The sequence below is a fragment of the Notolepis coatsorum genome (genome assembly GCF_963971535.1).
Source record: "Notolepis coatsorum genome assembly, chromosome: 19".
Classification (NCBI taxonomy): domain Eukaryota; kingdom Metazoa; phylum Chordata; class Actinopteri; order Aulopiformes; family Paralepididae; genus Notolepis; species Notolepis coatsorum.
Window position 1 is genome coordinate 21721800 of NC_140183.1, and position 20812 is coordinate 21742611.

Here is a 20812-nt window from a genome sequence, read left to right on the forward strand (position 1 = left end):
AAAGAAGAAAGCTTTGCAGCAGCAGACAAGGTTGCCAGGAAGGATTTTGAGAGCTTCCTTACAGTCCCTGAAGTTGAGCTCATTCCTGAAACTGACCCTGCAGCAAAGCTACGGAAAAATTATGATGAGATTCCAAACATCGCCCTTGCTAGTGTAAGGTATGGCATAGGTCTAAGGCCAACTGCAGCTATAGCAACTGCAGCTCTGATTGATGCAGGACTCATCTTAGAAGATGACACAAGTAAAGTGATTGATAAGAACAAGGTTAAGAGAGCACAAGAAAAGTTGATGCAAGAGCTGGGGGAAGAGTTTGAGGAGAAGTGCAGGGAGGAGGGGGGGATCTCCTGTATCCTCTTTGATGGGCGGATTGACATGACCAATGTGATGATGGAAGCTGAGGGCAGTGACCAATCTTTTCCTGCAAAGATCAAGGAAGAACACTATAGTGTTGCTAGTGAGCCTGGCAGCAACTATCTGTTCCACTTTACACCAGAGAAAGCAACTAAAGAGGAGTCCCATGCAGAGAAGATTGCTAAGGTCCTGTTTGCCTGGCTGAAAGAGAGAGGTTCTGATAAGACCTTGTGGGCCATTGGAGGAGACTCGACCAATGTCAACACTGGAGTGAAGGCAGGTGTAATGCGGAAGCTGGAGCTGCACCTGGGGAGAAAGCTGGTCTGGTTGGTGTGCAGCCTGCACACTGATGAACTTCCACTGCGCCGTCTCATTGTTGAAGTTGATGGGGCTACTCTGTCAGACAACAAATTGTCTGGGCCAATAGGACAGCTCCTTGATTCTGTTACAGACTTGGAGATCAATCCTAACTTCACCAGGATCTTTCTTGGCCCTCCGCTGATCAAGCTGCCTGAGAAGATCATTCAAGATCTCTCAACTGATCAACACTATGGCTATAAGCTGGTCTGTGCAATCAGGGATGGAGTGCTTTCTGCAAGGCTGGCTCTGCTGGAGATTGGACCGGTAAACCACAGCCGCTGGCTCACCACAGCAAACAGACTCCTCATGCTCTGGGTGTCAAAGCATCAACTTAAAAGAAAGAACCTGAATAATCTACAATGCATTGTGGAATTCATCATTGGAGTGTATTATCCATGTTGGTTCAACATGAAGGTCAAGCACTCCTGGATCGAAGGGCCTAGGCACATCCTGTTTCAGCTGGACTGCCTCAAGTCTCAGAGGAAGGAGGTGCTGGATGTTGTGATGCCAACTGTGAGAAGATCTGCTTGGTATGCCCACAGTGAAGCCATCCTCCAAACACTGCTGTGCTCTGAGGATCAAAAAGAGAGAATTGAGGGGGTGGAGAGAATCCTGGCCATCAGGGGAGAGGGGGATCCAGACACTCAGCTGGGAGACTCCTGTGTCAGGATCAGAAGAACACCTCACATCAATAGTGACGCTTCCAGCATTGGTGGCTTAATCAGCTGGTCAGAAGATGTGTCAGTCACCTCTCACCTGCTCCCTAAGCACCTCCGAGGTGAAGAACTTCATCAACACCCCCATGGAGGTTCTCGACTGGCCTTGCCACACACAAAGCATCGAGAGGGTTGTTAAAATGGTGACTGAGGCCTCTGCTAAGTACTTTTCATAAGAAAAAAGGGATGGAGGGATCAGGGCTCAGGAGACCAGCAGGAGGCTGATGTCCAAGAATGAATCCAAGCAGGACTTGTGCAACCTGATCAAATTTAAGAAGATATATGATTGATGGAGCCCCATGGATTTTCTCAATAGGCTACATTGAGACGTTTGTTAAAATGGTTACAGAGGTTTCTGCTGAGTAGTTCTGGAAAGAGCTCACCTATTTATGGCTGACGTTGACTTTAAGTTTGTGTTTGTAGGTTGGTGGCTAAAGCAGTACAGTAGGAGATCTTGCCATCCAAGAATGAGTCCAATCAAGATATTGGAACCTGGCAAAGTTCAAGAAGTCAGGAAATCGAGATTTAGCACTTAGGTGTTTGTGTGTATTACAAATACAATTTATTATTGTTAGTATTATTATTATTGATCTTTGGAGTTGTATCCAGTTATATACAGTTCACTTGTTAATAAATTTGATGGCTTTGTCATTATAAATGATTTCCCATATATTTTTTATCTTTGCAATTTTGTAATACAATACCAATGGGTTCAAATGGTAAAATCAGCCTTTTTGAAATCCAAGATTATGCAGGTTATATTTATCCTATCCCAAAAATGACCTCATATTTGAATTCCCCATTAAGAAACACATCATTTAGACATATTGCATGTTAGGAATTCCTTCAGATTCATGTTATCATCCATGTATGGCCAAGGGGTAAAAAATGGTAAAATCGGCCATTTTGAAATCCAAAATGATGTAGGTTAGAGTTATCCTATCTCAAAAATGAACTCATATTTGAATTCCCCATTAAGAAACACATAATTTAGACACCTTATATGTTAGGATTTCCTTAAGATTCATGTTGGCATCCATGTATGGCCAAGGGGTGAAAAATGGTCAAATCGGCCATTTTGAAATCCAAAACAATGTAGGTAGGAGTTATCCGATTGTAAAAATAATCCCATATTTGAATTCCCCACAAAAAAACACGTATTTTAGACACCCCACTCGATTGATTTTCCAAAAAAAAAAAAGTATGGCCCGCCCTAGTGGGGCAGGGTAGTCAAAGAGGCATGGGTCAAGGAATGTAACGGGTACTCAGGCAGTTCGTGGAGTAAGCAAGGGGCAGGGTAGTCCGATAAGCGAGGGGTCATACACGGGAACAGATACTCATACAGTCCAGCGAAAAGGGGTCCAAGAGCACGAGATCAGGGTGAAGAGCCAGGTATCAGATGGTGAACACGAAGTTACGATCTCGCAGCATCATGACATCTGAGGCGGGGCTATATAGGTGATGCAATTGGCACCCAGACGTCAATCAGCTGCTCCTATGGCTCCAGTACACCTGAACTCCATGCCTGTGATAATGAGAGAGAGAGACAGGCAGTGATCCCCCCCCCCCCCTCAACGGGCACCTCCTGGCACACATCTGGGAAGATCAGGAATGTGGTTCATGGAACCTAGCGATGATGGATGGATCCAGAATTAACCGTGGGGAAATCCAGCTGCGCTCCTCGGGTCCATACCTCTTCCAGTCCACCAGATACTGGAGACCCCGGCCCCATGTAGGCGGGATGGTCATCAATAATCTGGGTGGGGCGGCGGGACGGGGGCAGGGGGAGACAGAGGACATGAAGAAACAGGCTTGATCCGGGAAACATGAAAAGTCAGGTGGACTCGTAGAGAGTGGGGCAGCCAGAGACGCACAGCGAGGCGGTTGATAATCCGGTTGATGTGGAAAGGACAGATGAATTTTGGAGTCAACTGTGGCATTCCACCTAAGAGGAAGGTCGCGGGTAGAACGCCACATCTCCTGACCTGGGCCGTAGCGAGGAGCCGGAACTCGATGTCCATCTGACTGTCGCTGATACCGGGAAACAGAGCGAAGCAGCGCAGACCAAGCCCTCTTCTACGTCCGTTGGCACCGGCGAACAAACTCCCGGGCCGACGAAACAACGACCTCCACCTCTTGGTCTGGAAACAGTGGGGGTTGATAACCAAGTGCACACTGGAATGGGGAGAGACCAGTAGCTGAGCTCTGGAGTGAGTGAGCATACTCCACCCAAACCAGCTGCCGACTCCAGGAGGTGGGATTGGAGGCGATCACACAACATAGAGCCGTCTCCATGTCCTGGTTGGCACGCTCCGTCTGCCCATTGGACTGCGGATGAAACCCAGGCGACAAACTAGCTGACAAGCCAATAAGAGAACAGAACGCCCACCAGAACTGAGAGGAAAATTGAGGACCATGATCCGACACCACATCCCGGGGAAGACCATAGAGTCTAAACACCTGCTGTACCATGAGTTGGCCAGTCTCTTTGGCGGAGAGCAGTTTGGGTAGGGGGATGAAGTCCGGCGACTTGGAGAATCGGTCGACTGTGGTTAGGATGGTGGTATTACCATCTGATGAGGGCAGTCCCTTGACAAATCCATCCTTCTTCCCCACAAAGAAGAACCCCTCCCCTATGGGAGAAGACGAGGGACGGATCAAACCCGCTACCAGAGATTCCTGGATATACTTCTCCATAGCTTCCCATTCTGGGTGAGAAACGTTGTACAGTCAGTTGCTGGGCAGGGGAGCACCTGGTAGGAGGTCGATGGAACAGTCATAGGGCCAATGGGGAGGTAGAGACGTGGCCCGTTGTTTGCAGAACACGGCGACAAGGTCATGATAAGGATTGGGAACGGAAGACAGATCGGAGACCTCAGGCGGAGAACACGGTAAATCAGAGACAGGAGGTTGCGGCAAGAGTTAGCATGGCAGTGACTTCTCCAGGTAAGCGATCCTATCGGTCTCATTAGCAAAATGAGTAGGCTGAGGGTTGAATGCTAGCAAGCATTGGGTCAAGAATTGATGACAGGTGTTGGGATCCCCAGAATATTTCGCCGGGGTGGGAATGTGAGGCTTGAGAACCAGGGGGGTGAAAGGTACCGGCTGGGCTGGAGGGTTATTTATGGCGGAGGTAACAAGATGAAAAAGAGCGGTACAAAGGGGTTAGGTGTAGTGGTGAGGGGAACTAACCCAGCGAGTTGATCTCAGACCATGAGCATAGAGTCGGATAGTTCCTTTTGTCTGGCAAACATAGCTTTGAGCCCCTTGGCTACTTGGGAAAGTGTTTGTTCATGTTGGCCCAGTAGGGGGCCTTGGCTCTGGAGAGCCTGTCTGATTTCCATGTCTGCTGGGTTCGTCCCCAGGGCCAGATCGTCACGACTGAGCGTATTGAACCCAATAGGCAGAACACAGAAAAGCAGACAGGTCTCGGTAAAAACCCAGAAGCGGGTGTATTTATTGTAAAAGAGTCATCTGGTATCCGGGCAGGTATCTAGGAGCTTTTAGAGGAGCTCACCAAGCTGGATTCAAACAAGTCAGCTGGCTCTGATGGTCTCGAACCTATGTTTTTAAAAGCTGCTGCCCATATCATCGCCGCCCCTATCACGCGGCTATTCAACTTGTCTCTTGAGCTATCTGTCTTTCCTCCTGATTGGAAATCTGCCCTAGTTTTCCCACTCTTTCAAGGTGGTTCTGGCTCTGACCCAAACTGCTACAGGCCTATCTCCACCTTGCCCTGCCTGGCTAAGGTCTAAGCTGGTTCACAAACAGCTCAGTCACTTCATGGCCTCAAACAACATCCTGTCTAATCTGCAGTCCATGTTCCGGCCAGGCCACGGGTGCATCACAGCTACCCTTAAGGTCCTGGATGACATCATCAGCTCCTTGGACTCTAAGCTGGTTTACATCGCCGCCTTTATTGATTTAGCCAAAGCCTTCGATTCAGTCAACCATTCCATCCTCCTACAGAGGCTCTCCAGCATTGGCCTTTCTTCAAAATCCTGCAGTTGGTTTGCCAGCTACCTTGCTAATCGTGTTCAGCAGGTGAAGACAGAGAACTTCTTGTCCGACCCTCTCAACATCTCTAAAGGTGTCATAATCAAGGCCCGGGCCTTCCTCTGCCCCAATCCTGCCGCGCCCATACATGGGCAGCTTCCTGCTGCAGCATTCCCACACTGCCAGACGGGCATCAATTAGCACGGCTGTGAGGGATTCCCTCATCAGCAGGCCCTATATCACCCCACGGATCCTGTCGTCCTTCGTCGGAGTGTTATCTAGTCATCCTAGGTACGAGGACGTATCCTACCTTGCTGCACTTCTAAGTACTGCCGACCCTTCTCTAATCTTTGTTCTCCTTGTGCCCAGGAAACCTGCTGCCTGCCTACGCTGTCTATCGAGACGCCGCCCGCCCGGACATTCCCGAGGAGAACGACGAGCACTCCAATACCACATTCTGCACATTTCTCTGTTGTACTATTGACGCCTGGTACCTGTGGAATAAATATCCTAAACCACTCCATTCTCTCTCTCCCTGTGTGTTCTGCTATTGGGCTCAGCCACCACTGCCGTAACAAAAGGGGTACCTCAGGGCTACATCTTGGGTCCCTTGCTGTTCTCTGTCTACATCAACGATGTAGCCAAGGCTGCTGGAAATTCACAGATCCATCTATATGCTGACGACCAGTGTTCATTTTGGCAGCTATTTTCATTTGAGTTTTAGTCTTAGTCATGTGTCAAATGCTCCTTTTTCGTTTTTTCATCATATTTAGTCATCTTCATTTATTTTTCGTTTAGTCAGTTTTAGTCAACGACAGGTCTGAGCATTTTAGTCTTCATTTAGTCTTCATTTAGTCTTAAAAAAAATTAAATAAAAAAATTCTAAATTCTAAATTAAAAGAATTTAAAAGTTTTCTTTGTTTAGTCTCGCCACTCAGTTGAGTAGTACTGTCATAGTGGAGGGAGGTTTTACATTTAAATCCAAGACATTCAAATGAAGAAGGTGCAGGCAGAGGGAGGGGAGACAGGTCCAGGTCATTCCTGTGCAGGATGGCTAAACCATTCTCCAGTTCAAGTTCAAGTTTCTTTATTAGTTGTCATACAGAATACAGAATACTTTGCATGAAATGTTTCTTTCTGTGTTGCTCCTGAGAGTGTGCTAGATAATAACAGATAGTATAAAATAATTATAATAAGTATAAAATAGAAAGTCAAGAAGTCAAGTACGTAAACAAGTGTAAACAACAAAATTGTTCAGTGTATCTATATATACAGTATGTACATCTGGTACAAAAATGGTATAGCTTAGCTTGTGGTGCCACTTTGTAGTGGTGAGGTGCAATAAGGAGGTGCAATAAGGAATGAGAATGATGTGCAATTTCCTTACCAATAATATAAATATAAATATAAAATGTAAAGTGTGTCTAAAGTGGTAAAGTGGGTGCTACAGTGTGTTGTTTATTTAAGTGAGTGTATGTGCGCTGTGGGTGTGTTGATGATTTGCTTATTGTTCATTGTTCATTGAGCATCCTGATGGCCTGGGGATAGAAGCTCCTGGTATGTGTAACCAGGAGGACAGGCCTTATTGAGGGATGTATAGACCCCTGGCTGGTACCAGGTCTCAACAAGGCACATGAGGTAAAATGTTTTGTCCAGAATGTGGTCATGGATGAGAGAGGATTTTTCTTTGAGGGTTTGTAAATTAAAAAGTTCAATCTTGACTGTTGGTGGGGTGGTGTATTTCTGCAGGGGCCGGAGTACACTGTGATCCACTCCACGTTTTCCATCTGTCCTAGTGCCGTGTTTTCTCAGGGGGGAGTGGTAGCTACAAATTACAGGTGCGACGCGCTCAGCTGGGGACCAGATGGAAGGAATTGTAGCAGGACCATACTGAGAATACACCCACTTTTTGCGGGTGCTTCAGTGGATATACCAGGGTCGGTGTAGAAGTCCAAGCTGTCCTATGGCTGTGATGCACGCTGGAGTGGTGGAGTTGTTGAAAACCAGCAGCTGGGAGGTGGAATATTTCAGCATCATGCCGGGCGTCAATGGAGTTAGCCAGGTGCTAGCTATTGTTAGCCATGCGCATCCATCCATGATCGCATCATGCAAGCTGGACTCTGTATTCCACTTGGATTTTCACCAGGGCCGAAAGTTCATCTGTCTTGTTGACCAGTGATCTTACATTTTCCCATGACGACAGAGGGCAGGTATGTTTTCCTATCGTTATGTAAGCTATGTGTGTTCTATTGTGGTGGGTCAAAACATAATGTAGCGCTCCGTCCTCCCATATCTCCTGCGGAGAAACAACACCCACAGCATAACATTGGTGCCCCCCTACACACGGAACAGTGTGTTGGGGATAAGGGTTCCGCACGGACAATTATGTTTGTTACTTTCCTGTCTGCAAACAAGCTACTGTTAGCTAGCAAGTAAACAGTATTTTTTTCTTTTTTTACTTATTTTTTCTCCTTTTTCTGTGATTTTTATCCCATCCCAATTTACCTCTCGTGCCAATTCTCCCTCCCCTGTCCTGATCGTTGCTCGCATGTGCCCCCCACTGGCCGGTCGTAGGGAGGATAGAAGCGCATCACATGTCCCCTCCGATACATGTGGAGGCAGCCAGTCACATCTTTTCACCTGCCAGCGCGGACTCTCATTGGTGAGGTGTAATGTGTGGGAGGCTCACAGTTCCCCCGCCATTTCCTGTCTTTGCTGTGCAGGCGCCCTGACCGACCTGTAGGAGTCGCTGTTTACAATGATCAGACTACCACCCATCGACTCCCCTCCCGCTAACTCTGCCAATTGAGTCAGTATGACGGCCGGCCCAAGCCGGAGGCAACGCTGACAGCCGGATTCGATACCGGTGTCTCTTGCGTTGGTGACAAGCGCAATGTCCGCTGCGCCACCCAGCCGCCCGCAAATAAACAGTCTTGGCGATAAAGCAAAATTGTATTTTGCAAACTACATTTTGTGTCGTCAGTTGTTGTCAACGATATTGCATGAATTATTTAGTCACGTTAGTGTCACATGGTCGCCATTAACGGGATGTCACGTCTCGTTGTCGTCATGAAAAAAAGCTTTGTTGACGAACATCTTTAGTCATAATTTTCGTTGACAAAATTAACACTGCTGACGACACCATCTTGTACTCAGCAGGCCCCTCACTCGACTCTGCGGCATCCACTCTTCAAATTAGTCTTACCTCTATTGAACAGTCCTTTCACAGTCTCAACCTTCTTCTCAACTCCGAGAAGACTAAATGTATGCTCTTTGACAGACAGCATGACACTGCTAGCACCCCTAAAATCACCTGTGCCGATGGCTCTGAGCTGGAGTTTGTTACTTCTTATAAATACCTTGGCCTCTGGCTAGACCCATCACTCTCCTTCCCTACTCACATAAAACACCTGCAGGCCAAATTCAAATCTCGTCTGAGCTTCCTGTACCGTAATAAAGCTTCTTTCATCCGCTCGGCTACACACACTCTTGTCAAGATGACCATCCTCCCTATATTTGACTATGGCGACAACATCTATAGAATGGCATCCCAGTGTTCCCTCAGAAAACTTGACATACTCCATCATTCCGCCATCTGTTTTGCCACTAGTGCACCCTTCACCACTGTGACCTTTATAACCTGGTGGCCTGGACATCTCTTCACACCAGAAGGCTTCTTCACTGGCTTCAGGTCATCTATAAAACCATACTTGGTAAAAACACATCTCTACCTCTCCTCCCTTCTGCACGTCTCCACTTCTGACTACAACCTAAGGTCCAGCAACTTCATCAAACTCACCATCCCCAAAGCCTGCACGGTTTCCGGCCGCAACACCTTTCGATTTGCTGCTGCATCTGACTGGAACACCTTACAAAACACCCTTAAACTCACTGCCCTCACATCGCTCATTTAAACAAAATCTGCAACAGATCATAACCGACTGTTGCACCTGCTGACTGCCTCCCAATCGCATGCATAGTCCTCAGACTCTTCTCTCCTCCCCCTAAGCCCCGTCCCTCACCTACCTCCCTCCTTCTCCCCATTTATTCTCTTTCTCTCCCTCTGGTTCTCACTCTCCCTTTCTCTTTTTCCCTCTCTCTCTTTCCTTCTCTCTCCCTTATTTATTGTAATTGTCCTTGTATACTATTGCTACTGTAATTTTGTATTTTATTTACTTGTATGTACATAACCTTGTTTTTGTTACAGCCTCCCACCCCGCCTTCCCACAAAATACCTTTGCTTTTTGGTCAGGCTGCTTTTGTATATAAGAATTTGTTCTTACTTGCTTGTCTGGGTAAATAACTGTTAAATATAAATATATAAAAGGTATCGAATAAACACAGAGGGGGTTCTCATAAGGTCCGGTCTCATTTCGTTTTGGACCTTCAGATCCAAGGGAACAGAGTTATTGCATAGCTAACTGGCTACATGGCTGGCATTAGTCTGTTTATACACGTAGCTGTGCTGCGGGTCTGGACTGTTTCATGCCTGGTTGAGTGCCTAGCGACCCCACTCCTTGTTAACACGTAATGTGCGTTTTCAATGCAGAATTCCAATCACGTTGTCTTTTTTTATAAAAAAATATAAATAATAAGTTGAATGGAAGGTAACACACACATGTGATGCAGGGAATCAATCCCCCTCATGAAACGTTAATTCCTACACACACAAAACCCTTGATTTATTCGGTCAACGTTTCGGTCCCAAAGAGTCAAGAGACATATTTGTGACTGAATCATTGACTGACTAATAAATTAATGTATGGGTGAACTTGCGTGTGCGGAAATGATCTTTTTTCTTATGAAAAAAAAACAATAATACAACACGAAAATTTAAGTCCCAAGATGTTGCGTTTGGACTCCGCAGTGTCCAGTGCTGCTGGCCAGAGAGAGGCATGCTGGGAGGCAGGGAGCCATGCTGGCCAGAGAGAGGCATGCTGGGAGGCAGGGAGCCATGCTGGCCAGAGAGAGGCATGCTGGGAGGCAGGGAGCCATGCTGGCCAGAGAGAGGCATGCTGGGAGGCAGGGAGCCATGCTGGCCAGAGAGAGGCATGCTGGGAGGCAGGGAGCCATGCTGGCCAGAGAGAGGCATGCTGGGAGGCAGGGAGCCATGCTGGCCAGAGAGAGGCATGCTGGGAGGCAGGGAGCCATGCTGGCCAGAGAGAGGCATGCTGGGAGGCAGGGAGCCATGCTGGCCAGAGAGAGGCATGCTGGGAGGCAGGGAGCCATGCAGGGTATCGATCCACCTGTAGCATCCAGCTGTGTGTTTACCAACAACAAATCAATGTTGCGCTCAGCTGGGGACCGCCCTGCCTGGCCTCTGGTCCACTCACAAGACACACACACACACACACACACACGTAAGCCCAGACAGACCTGGCGATAGCTCTGACATAAAGAGTATCTGGTGTGGTCAAGATTCATGTTGTTTTTTCATGACTTTTATTTTGGACCATAGACACATGTTGTTTTGTACTTTCACTACTGTATGTATAATGTCTTGCACTGTAAATCCATGTGGGTGGGTGCATCACACTATAATAAAAATAATCAATCAATCAATGCTTAAAATGATTACAATGTCAGGTATTAATCCTGGGGGGTTTGTCTGCTAGAGTAGATTTCCAGCTTAGGGAGACTATGTTTATAGTTTTTTACTGTACATTCTGTTTTAGAGTTGCTTTTCCCTTTCATAGTGCAAAGCTCATAGAGAGAGAAAATAGCAGATTCAATATTTTATGTCTGTCTGTCTGTCTGTCTGTCTGTCTGTCTGTCTGTCTGTCTGTCTGTCTGTCTGTCTGTCTGTCTGTCTGTCTGTCTGTCTGTCTGTCTGTCCACATATACTCCCTTTATATGTCTGTATGTCGGTCTGTATGTCTGTCTGTCTGTCTGTCTGTCTGTCTGTCTGTCTGTCTGTCTGTCTGTCTGTCTGTCTGTCTGTCTGTCTGTCTGTCTGTCTGTCTGTCTGTCTGTCTGTCTGTCTGTCTGTCTGTCTGTCTGTCTGTCTGTCTGTCTGTCTGTCTGTCTGTCTGTCTGTCTGTCTCTGTGACTCTCTGTCTGTGGAGCTATCATCATTATATTGATCCCCTCCAGTTATCTACAGAGTCATCCATATTGTCCTCTGTTAACTTCAGAGATAATCTATGTACACTAAACACTATATACTGTATCTCTCCATCTGTTATAGGCCTCATAATGTCTCTCTCTCCATCTCTTTCCCCTCTCCTTATCGCTCTGTCTCTCCCTCTTTCGCTCTCTCTTCTCCCTCTCCCCTTCCCGCTCTCCCTCTCCTGCTTTCCCTCTCGGCCTCTCTCTCTCTCCTCCACTTATCCCTCCACCTCCCAGCCCCCTGCTTCGCCCCTCCTTCCCTCCCTAGTGATAACTGTGCTGTCATTGCTCTTGGCTGAGGAGGCGTTAGTCAGGTGGTCAGTCAGGCAGCCAGGTGGCGGCTGACCAGAGGGACTCTGATGTGTAATTACAGTGTGACCCCTGTAGACCCCCAGCCGCCCCCGTCACCCCACCCAGCTCAGCGTGTGTCACGTCCCTGGTGCCCCCCCACCCCACCCACACACTCAGAACCACTCTCTCGTTAGCCACACCAGCAGGCTGCTCGCTGCCACCACCACCACCTCTCTCTATGTGTACTGTGTGGCCTGGGTTTTAAAGGCACAGTCCATGATCCAGTGTAGTGATCCAGTTCGAAAGTTCTCCTCTTCCTCTGCTCTCTTCTCCACTGCCGTGCGCATCTTCTTTGTCTGTATTAGGGCTGGGTATCGGCCCAATTCACAAAATCCTTATTCAATTTGATTTTGATTCAGGTCTCTACCCCAGAAAGAGGGTTGTTGAAGCAGTTCTTTTTTACAGAGATGTGAGCTATAGAAATGCTGCTTCTTCCACTCATTCACAATCATTCTGCTCTCAGATTTATTACTTAGGCTTTTTTTTTCAATTGATGGTGCTGATTTCAGAGGACCAGGACCTGCCATTGTCAAAACTTTAATTATAAATGTGAACTGAGTTTCCGTAGTTCAGTAGAAACTCACTGCAATGCAAACTAGAGACACCTACAGGATGGGAGGTGTTGTGAAGGATCAGATTAAACCGAATATGTATATTTATTTATATATATATATTTAATTGTATTTGTATATCGTTTGATATCCCCTGTATATTCCTTGTACAATATGCATTGAATATCCCCGTTTCTACTAAACAGCCCATAATAGTTTCATTCTACCATTGGACTAGAACCTGGCGCCAGGTTGCCATACCCCTAGGTTCAAGTTCAATCGTGCCGCCTAACATGTCGAGGCAGCCCCCGGTTCCGCGCAGTAATATGCCGGGCGAAATACGTGTGGTACTATTTGTTCATAGCGCATATATATATGACGCTCGTAAAGTAGAACTTTCTTTTAGTCCAGTTCTTTACCCTCCAACAGAGTGACAGACGCAAAAGCCTCCCCACGAAGCACGTGCGGTGTAGTAGGGCCTACTTGGCCCAGAATGGGCATTGAGATATCGTGTAGATTAATAGTTGAATGGTCATAGTTTGGCACCATACCGTCGAGTTGGACGTATTCTATTGGGCTAATAATGGTCTATTTATGTATGGTGCATCGTTCGGTTCGAGTTCTACAGTTATCAGTACCCCCATCGTTCCTGACGTTATCTGGACGCTTATCCAGGCTGGTCAGACCCCTAGTGGTGATTGCATCCGAGGAGCTCCGGGTCGAGAGCGACTGGACCTGTATATTGGATTACTCTACCCGACGACGGCGAGCCCTCCACGGCTCTTGGATTATGCTTTATGTGCTTTGATTATTCCATGGATAAAGGCCAACACTGTCGAGTGTTGGAATTACCCCCCGGAGAGGACTACAGGTGAGGCGGCGCTCTACACGTGAGGTCGCACCACGTCTCTCCGTTGTGGACCGGCAGATACCGTTCCACAGAGGGTCCAGCTGTGTTCGTCTACGGCCCGAGGTTCTGTGGGCACTGGGTCTAAGACTTTGGATTCTCCCAAGACACCGTCGGCCAGATGGGATACCGCCAGCGACTTCTCTAACCCCCCCCTCCTACTGTCTTACAACCAGCGGGACCCCCCCCCCCCCCCCTTAGTGTATCCAGCTATAATTATTTAAGTACTATCGCTATCGTTTCCTAAATATTCCAGGTTGTATACTTACTCCCTGCGCAACCAGAGATTGGACATTCAATGTTGATTTACCTACGAGTACTCATTTGCCATAAAAGTGCATACTTAACATTTCAAATCATAAATGTAATTAAGTGAATATTGTGTACACCCTTTGCTGTATTAAATATTCGATTTGGTCCATTTGTGTTGGTTCGTTTCATCAGGTGGGAAAGTGTTCATCATACTTATATCTTGTACTGGGTGGCCAGAAGTTAAAGTACATGAGGTAGTGGTATTAAATATCATATCTAACAATACAGTCAGGGAATTGTACCCCTCAGCTACAGGAGGCATGCTAGAAAATGGTCAAACTGAAAATGTAATTAATGTAATAAAGCATACAGACCAGTGACTAGCATAGCCTAAATCTTCAGGAGCAGTGTTTTTGGCCAACAACTAGGCTAGCTGGTCCGTATCCACTTCTATTAATTTGTGCTAAGCTAGGCTAGCGTGCAGCTGGATAGCTTTCTACTGAACACAATTGGTATCTATTTTCTTGTCTGACTCTGGAGAAGACTGTAAGTGCATTTCCCATAATGTTGACGTGTTCCTTTAAGTCAAAAGAAATCTGACTTAAAGTAACAGTTCACTTTAAAAACTAACTTTATGGCATTGGTTACTCATCCCCCATGTTAATCTAATCACAATTCTTGTTTTTAAATGCACGTAATATTCACAGTTAGAAACATCTTCATCTTCACCAATTCAATGGCTGGATCCCATAGACAGCTCCTTCCTATGAAGACAATGTTTCTAACTGAATAATAATAATACTAATAATAATAATAATAATAATAATAATAATAATAATAATAATAATAATAATAATAATAATAATAATAATAATAATAATAATAATAATAATAATAATAATAATAATAATAATAATAATAATAATAATAATAATAATAATAATAATAATAATAATAATAATAATAATAATAATAATAATAATAATAATAATAATAATAATAATAATAATAATAATACATTTGATTTATATTGCACTTTACATTTGGCATCTCAAAGTGCTACAGGTTAAAAACATTGAATGCAACAGATAAAAAATAAGCATATCAGGGTCTAAAAAAAAGCTATACTAGAAAGGTGGGTTTTTAAGCCACATTTAAAAGCATCCACAGTCTGTGGTATCCTTAGATCATAGGTGTCAAACTCATGGCCCGCGGGCCAAATGTGGCCCGCCACGTTATTTGAATGAAAAATAGCGGCGTTAAAATAATTGTGGGTTAATGCGTTAATAAAGCTTTAACTTTGACAGCCTTAGTTATTACACATTCTTACACATACATGTATGTTGAACATCTGAGGTATTGATGAAGTAACAAAGGAAAAAAGCCAAAAGCACTTACTCCTCAGACATTCTTTGACAATTTTACAGCCCAAAATACAAAAAAGATCCAGGCAGAATAGGTAACAAAGGGTTGAAGAAATATTGTCTGAACTGTCAGATGCAAACTGGCTGTGTGACATAACCAAGCATCTCGCTCAATTGAATAAGAAGCTGTAGGGACGCAAACAAGTCCCACCCAAAACTTGACCAATATAGTTGTGAACTGAGACAACCCTTATTTTGTTATTTTTTAGTACAGTTACAGTTGTGTGTTCATGCAGACACATAATAGCAATTTCATTACGAATTGAAAATAGTGGACCCTGATGTAAACAAGTCGAAAGTCTTTCTCTGGTCTGCATCCCCTTAACAATTGTGTGTATTGAGCTGTACTGTACTGTACCCATTCTGCAATCTGTTAATTAAAGTTAATTAAACTATCTTCCATTAGTTGGATGTATGGCCTCTGCAAGGTTGTGTGCAGCCATTTGTTTTTGTAACATCTGCTACATCTGTCCCACGTGTTCTTTGCAGCTCAGTTGTTAGTTCTGCCCCTCTTGACTGTGACAAAAAGGTTTTGAACAAACTTAATGTCATAGCTTGTATTTGATGATCTTCTTCTTTGTTATTTACTTGAATGGTTTGATCATTGATTAATGGAGTAATATGGGGTTCTGATAAACTAAAATAATTTGTTAAAATAACATAAGCTAACATATATTTTTACATCTATGCAAATGCGTGTGCAATATGTATAACTTGAATAAGTAATAAATACAGAAACAACATGTTTAACAATATGTAAATGAGTAGCTACATTTATTTTACATTACATTAACATTTATACGGTCTTTGGCCCTTTGAGGGCAACCATAATGCTGATGTGGCCCTCTGTGAAAATGAGTTTGACACCCCTGCCTTAGATGGTCAAGGAGAGCATTCCACAGACTGGGAGCAACCAAGCAGAAGGCCCGATCTCCTATGGTATGGAGCTTGGTCCTGGGAGGTTTGAGAAGGTTGTCAGTTCCAGAGCGGAGGTTATGTGCTGTGGTTTGTGGAGGGGGGAGTTAGGGAGGAGAGTTGCGATGGATAGGTGAGAAGGGAGACCTTGTACTCACACCTGAGAGAGACAGTGGAGTGATTTGAGGATGAGGGTGATCATATTTTTGTACCCTCATCACGATTCTAGCAGCTCAATCTTGGATGCATTGAAGCTTCTGGATGTTTTTTCTAGGGATCCCGAGGAGGAGTGCATTGCAATAGTCCAGCCTGGAGGAGACTCCGCATCTGTCAGAGTGAGTGTGGAATGGAGTTTGGCAATATTCCTGAGGTCGTAGAAGGAGGTCTTGCACAGTTTGTTGATGTGAGCCTCAAAGGTGAAGTGAGGGTCCATTCTGACACTCAGGTTGGTGACTGATGTTGAGAGGGGAATGTCCTGGTGTTGAGAGGGGAATGTCCTGGTGATGAGAGGGGAATGTCCTGGTGATGTCCTGGTGATGAGAGGGGAATGTCCTGGTGATGAGAGGGGAATGTCCTGGTGATGAGAGGGGAATGTCCTGGTGATGAGGAGTGTTATTATAAAGTGTTACCAAAATATTTGTTATAGATAGATTTTCTTCGGGAAATAATACATATCTGAAGTCTAAAGCTCCTCCTCCAATAAGGAATCAAGTAAAAAAGTTGGAAAGACAAATCGAGTTCACCATTCTGTAAGATTCTGATCAAACTGGCCAGTATCACGTCTTCGTCTGTTTGGCTCTCCATCCAATTCCTCTGTGTTGTGTACTTTTAATGGTCCTGACGTCTCCGATACTGGTAGATAAGATCCTTATCTTCCCCCATTAGTGCAATCCATAAACCATAATACTCCTCCACTTCCGTAAGAATTCGACACTTCGACAACGTGAGATACCTTGTGAGGAAAAGCGTTGTTTTATTTCTCTAAACAGAAACCTCATAATCAGATGTTATCAGATGTTATCAAATTGTATCGTCCTTGAAGAGTCTATTCTAATGATCTTTCGGTGTGTTCAGATTGTCCTTTTGTGATTCAGTCCAATAGTGTTCAGGCCTGTTCGTTAGCCTAAGACCATCCTCGTGGTAGCCGAAGCTACTGATGTCGTGGCATTCTTCCTCCCCCCCCCCCCCCCCCTCTCTCGTGATGAGAGGAGAGAAGGTCCTCTGTGTGATCTCAGTCCTACTCGCTCTCGGTCAGATTCTAGTCTGCCTTACACCCGGAAACACCGTCCGACTTATAGATGTTCGTCGTCGCAACGACGGCCCCGCCTTCTGGTTGTCATGCGACGTGTTGTCATGACAACTGAATAACCTTTAACACTAATAAACTCACGTTTCATTAAGATGAACCTCTCTCCCTCCTGTCCTGGGAGACAGTACACTCTAATCTCAGATGTTCCTCTAAGGAATTCATAACAAAACCCTCGCTGACGCGGCCTGTGCCTGTGAAACCACTGGTTCCACCACCGTTCTATCACCGTCTCCTGCTTCCATGCACATTTCGTTGTTTTACCATTTTAGCTGTCATCTCTCCCCAATCTATACATCACATACATTGAAAAACCACCATTTTCTCTCAATCCCCCCTTGATTCTTATCACCCCTTCAGAATCATAAATCATTATTTGTTTTTTTTATTAATTATGCCAAAAATAGCCTGTGGTTGAAGCAAACCAACCTCGTCTCTCGTGCACAAGAAACGAAGACGGCCCACGGTCAACCCAGTGATCCTGCTGCCTGATGTCTGTTTGCGCCCCCCTTCGTGCACAAAGGGAACCGAAACCGACCACCAAAACCAACAACATCCAACGACTCATAACCATTGGAGCCCCCCTGTCTGCTCCCAATAATTATATCCTGTTGTTCTACTGTTCTCCCTCTTATCTACCTTCTATATATATATATATCCTTCTATACATATATCTTATATATGAATCCTCCATTTATATCTCATACTCCTAATCAATGAACACAGGACTTCTCGCTGTTGTCTCGTCTCTCGATCTCCTGATTGACTCTGAAAGGAAGTCCCTGCTTGCCCGTGCTCTGTTGTTTCAAAACGCTCTCTAAACAGCGTCTCCGCCGGGAAGGCCCCTCCGATGTCCGCCTCGTTCTCCCCTGGGCAACACCGCCTGCGACCGCTGGACTCCGCCTCGTCGGCCGTCTCCGCCCCGTCGGTCATCTCCGCCCCGTCGGTCATCTTGGTTGAGGCTCATCTCCACCGCCGTCGGCCCTCTCTCTCGTCGTCGACGATCTGTGTACCAGGCTGCCGTGCCTGGCCCCTGCGGCTTCCTCCTCCTCCAGTCTGTCTCCTGGCCATCTCCATCGCTGTCGGTGTCATTCCCCCCTTGAAAGCAGAAACACAACACCGGCAGTCTTTCTGTACACTCGACCCTGTGTTTTCTATTAGTCTACCGTGGCTTTGGGCCTGCAGCTCGTTCTCTATATATTTTTTTTCCTCTGCAAGCCCCTGCCATGGCCACGCCCTTTCAGACTGTTGGACGGTGTGAGTGTCCTACAGCCCATGGCGCTATTTGTTCTCTATTAGTCCCCCACCTTCTCAACACCCATATCTAATCCTACAGGGCTGTTCCCTGTTTTGTTGTCTTCCGGCGTGACACCAGCAGCTAAACGATACCCACTCGGCGCTCTACGTTTGTCCCACGGGTGACCCCCAGCGCGCGCCAGTTCTTTCTGGTGACGTGTCCCCTCAAGACTCTGCCTATTTATTAGGTGTGAGAAGGCCCCACTGGAATTCAACCTCCCTCTTTATTCAATAATTAACCCATTCAAATAACTGCACCATCTTTCTGTGCAATTCTTATTTAATCAATTAATAATTAAACTTATTTAATTAACCTGTATATCGATCTTATTATTATGATAATAACATACAACCGAGCACACAACATAAGCCCTGTCCCCCTATCTTTTGGCATCCCACGCACTTGGTATCCTCACGCACGGACCCTCTTCCCGCCTCTTTGTGATAACCCAAAAACAGTGCAACAACCAAAAAACCCAGAATCAGTGCCTAAAACTATTTGCATCGCTCTAACATACAACAGAGCAGGTTGGTTCCCTGCTCCTAACTCACATACGTACTCGTACTATCATCTAACATACAACAGAGCTGTCCGTCGCCCTATACCCTACGGGGCTGTCTACCGTCGCCCTGGAGCTGTCACCGTTGCTCTATACCCTACGGGGCTGTCTACCATCGCCCTGGAGCTGTCACCGTCGCTCTATACCCTACGGGGCTGTCTACCATCGCCCTGGAGCTGTCACCGTCGCTCTATACCCTACGGGGCTGTCTACCGTCGCCCTGGAGCTGTCCCGTCGCTCTATATACCCTACGGGGCTGTCTACCGTCGCCCTGGAGCTGTCCCGTCGCTCTATACCACACTTTGAGTTCCTTTACAAAGTTCTACATACACCACCGTGTATACACACAAGCAGTTGGTAATCTTGAAAAAATTAAACTCCTTAATTAACTTAAACTCTAAATATTCCCCTATGGGTAATGGAAACTCCCCAGCACTACCCCCCCTCCGCCACTAGGTGGCGACCTACTCCTCCTCCATGGTGTTTTAGTTGACGTGTCACTTCCTGGTTCTTTATCTGTTGTTATCTCCTCGTGGTGCTCACGGCCATTTTGACTCGCTCATAATGGCTACTCTCTCACAAACAAAACGAACGCTGCCCCTCCTTCCAAGGCCTAAAAACACTGCTGTTTTCCTCTCTTTCCTATCCATTATCAGGGGACGCTTTCTCAGACTAATACTCTTGCCTGATCGGACATAATACACACTGGTACAATCTCCTTTCGACTTTCCTTCTGTTATGAAAACAGTCCCGCCATAACAATTTTTCGATCTGATTCAAGCGCCCCCCCCCCCCCTTTCCTCATCTCGCATTTACCCTCCTTAAACCAAAACTGTGCAGCCTGCCTCGTTTGCTTTTCATTCTCTGTAGATAACACCCTCGATTTCCACCATGGCTCTCTGCTCATATTATCACAGCTGGCATTCTCTGTGTCGAACTAGAAATGTTTACGTTTACGGATTCACTATCTGTTCGTTTTTATTTGGCGTTAAAATCAAAACAACCGTGTGCACAGTGAACTCACATTTTTGATCGGAGCGCTGTTTCCCCTACAGCGCTGGTTCGCCTCCTGACCGCTCGACTCGCCGCTCTCTCCCAGGGCTGACCGGCCTTGCTTCGATCATGATTCTCCCACACATTGATGACTGTTGTCCACTGTCGCCCCATTATTGAAAAAGTCTTTATCCGTTGTTCTTATCTCTTGCTTTCTGGCTGTCATCAACAACCAACTGTTCCCGTTGTTTTAATCTCTTGCAAATCCGGGTCACGGCACCATCTGTAAGATTCTGATCAAACTGGCCAGTATCACGTCTTCGTCTGTTTGGCTCTCCATCCAATTCCTCTGCGTTGTGTACTTTTAATGGTCCTGACGTCTCCGATACTGGTAGATAAGATCCTTATCTTCCCCCATTAGTGCAATCCATAAACCATAATACTCCTCCACTTCCGTAAGAATTCGACACTTCGACAACGTGAGATACCTTGTGAGGAAAAGCGTTGTTTTATTTCTCTAAACAGAAACCTCATAATCAGATGTTATCAGATGTTATCAAATTGTATCGTCCTTGAAGAGTCTATTCTAATGATCTTTCGGTGTGTTCAGATTGTCCTTTTGTGATTCAGTCCAATAGTGTTCAGGCCTGTTCGTTAGCCTAAGACCATCCTCGTGGTAGCCGAAGCTACTGATGTCGTGGCATTCTTCCTCCCCCCCCCCCCCCC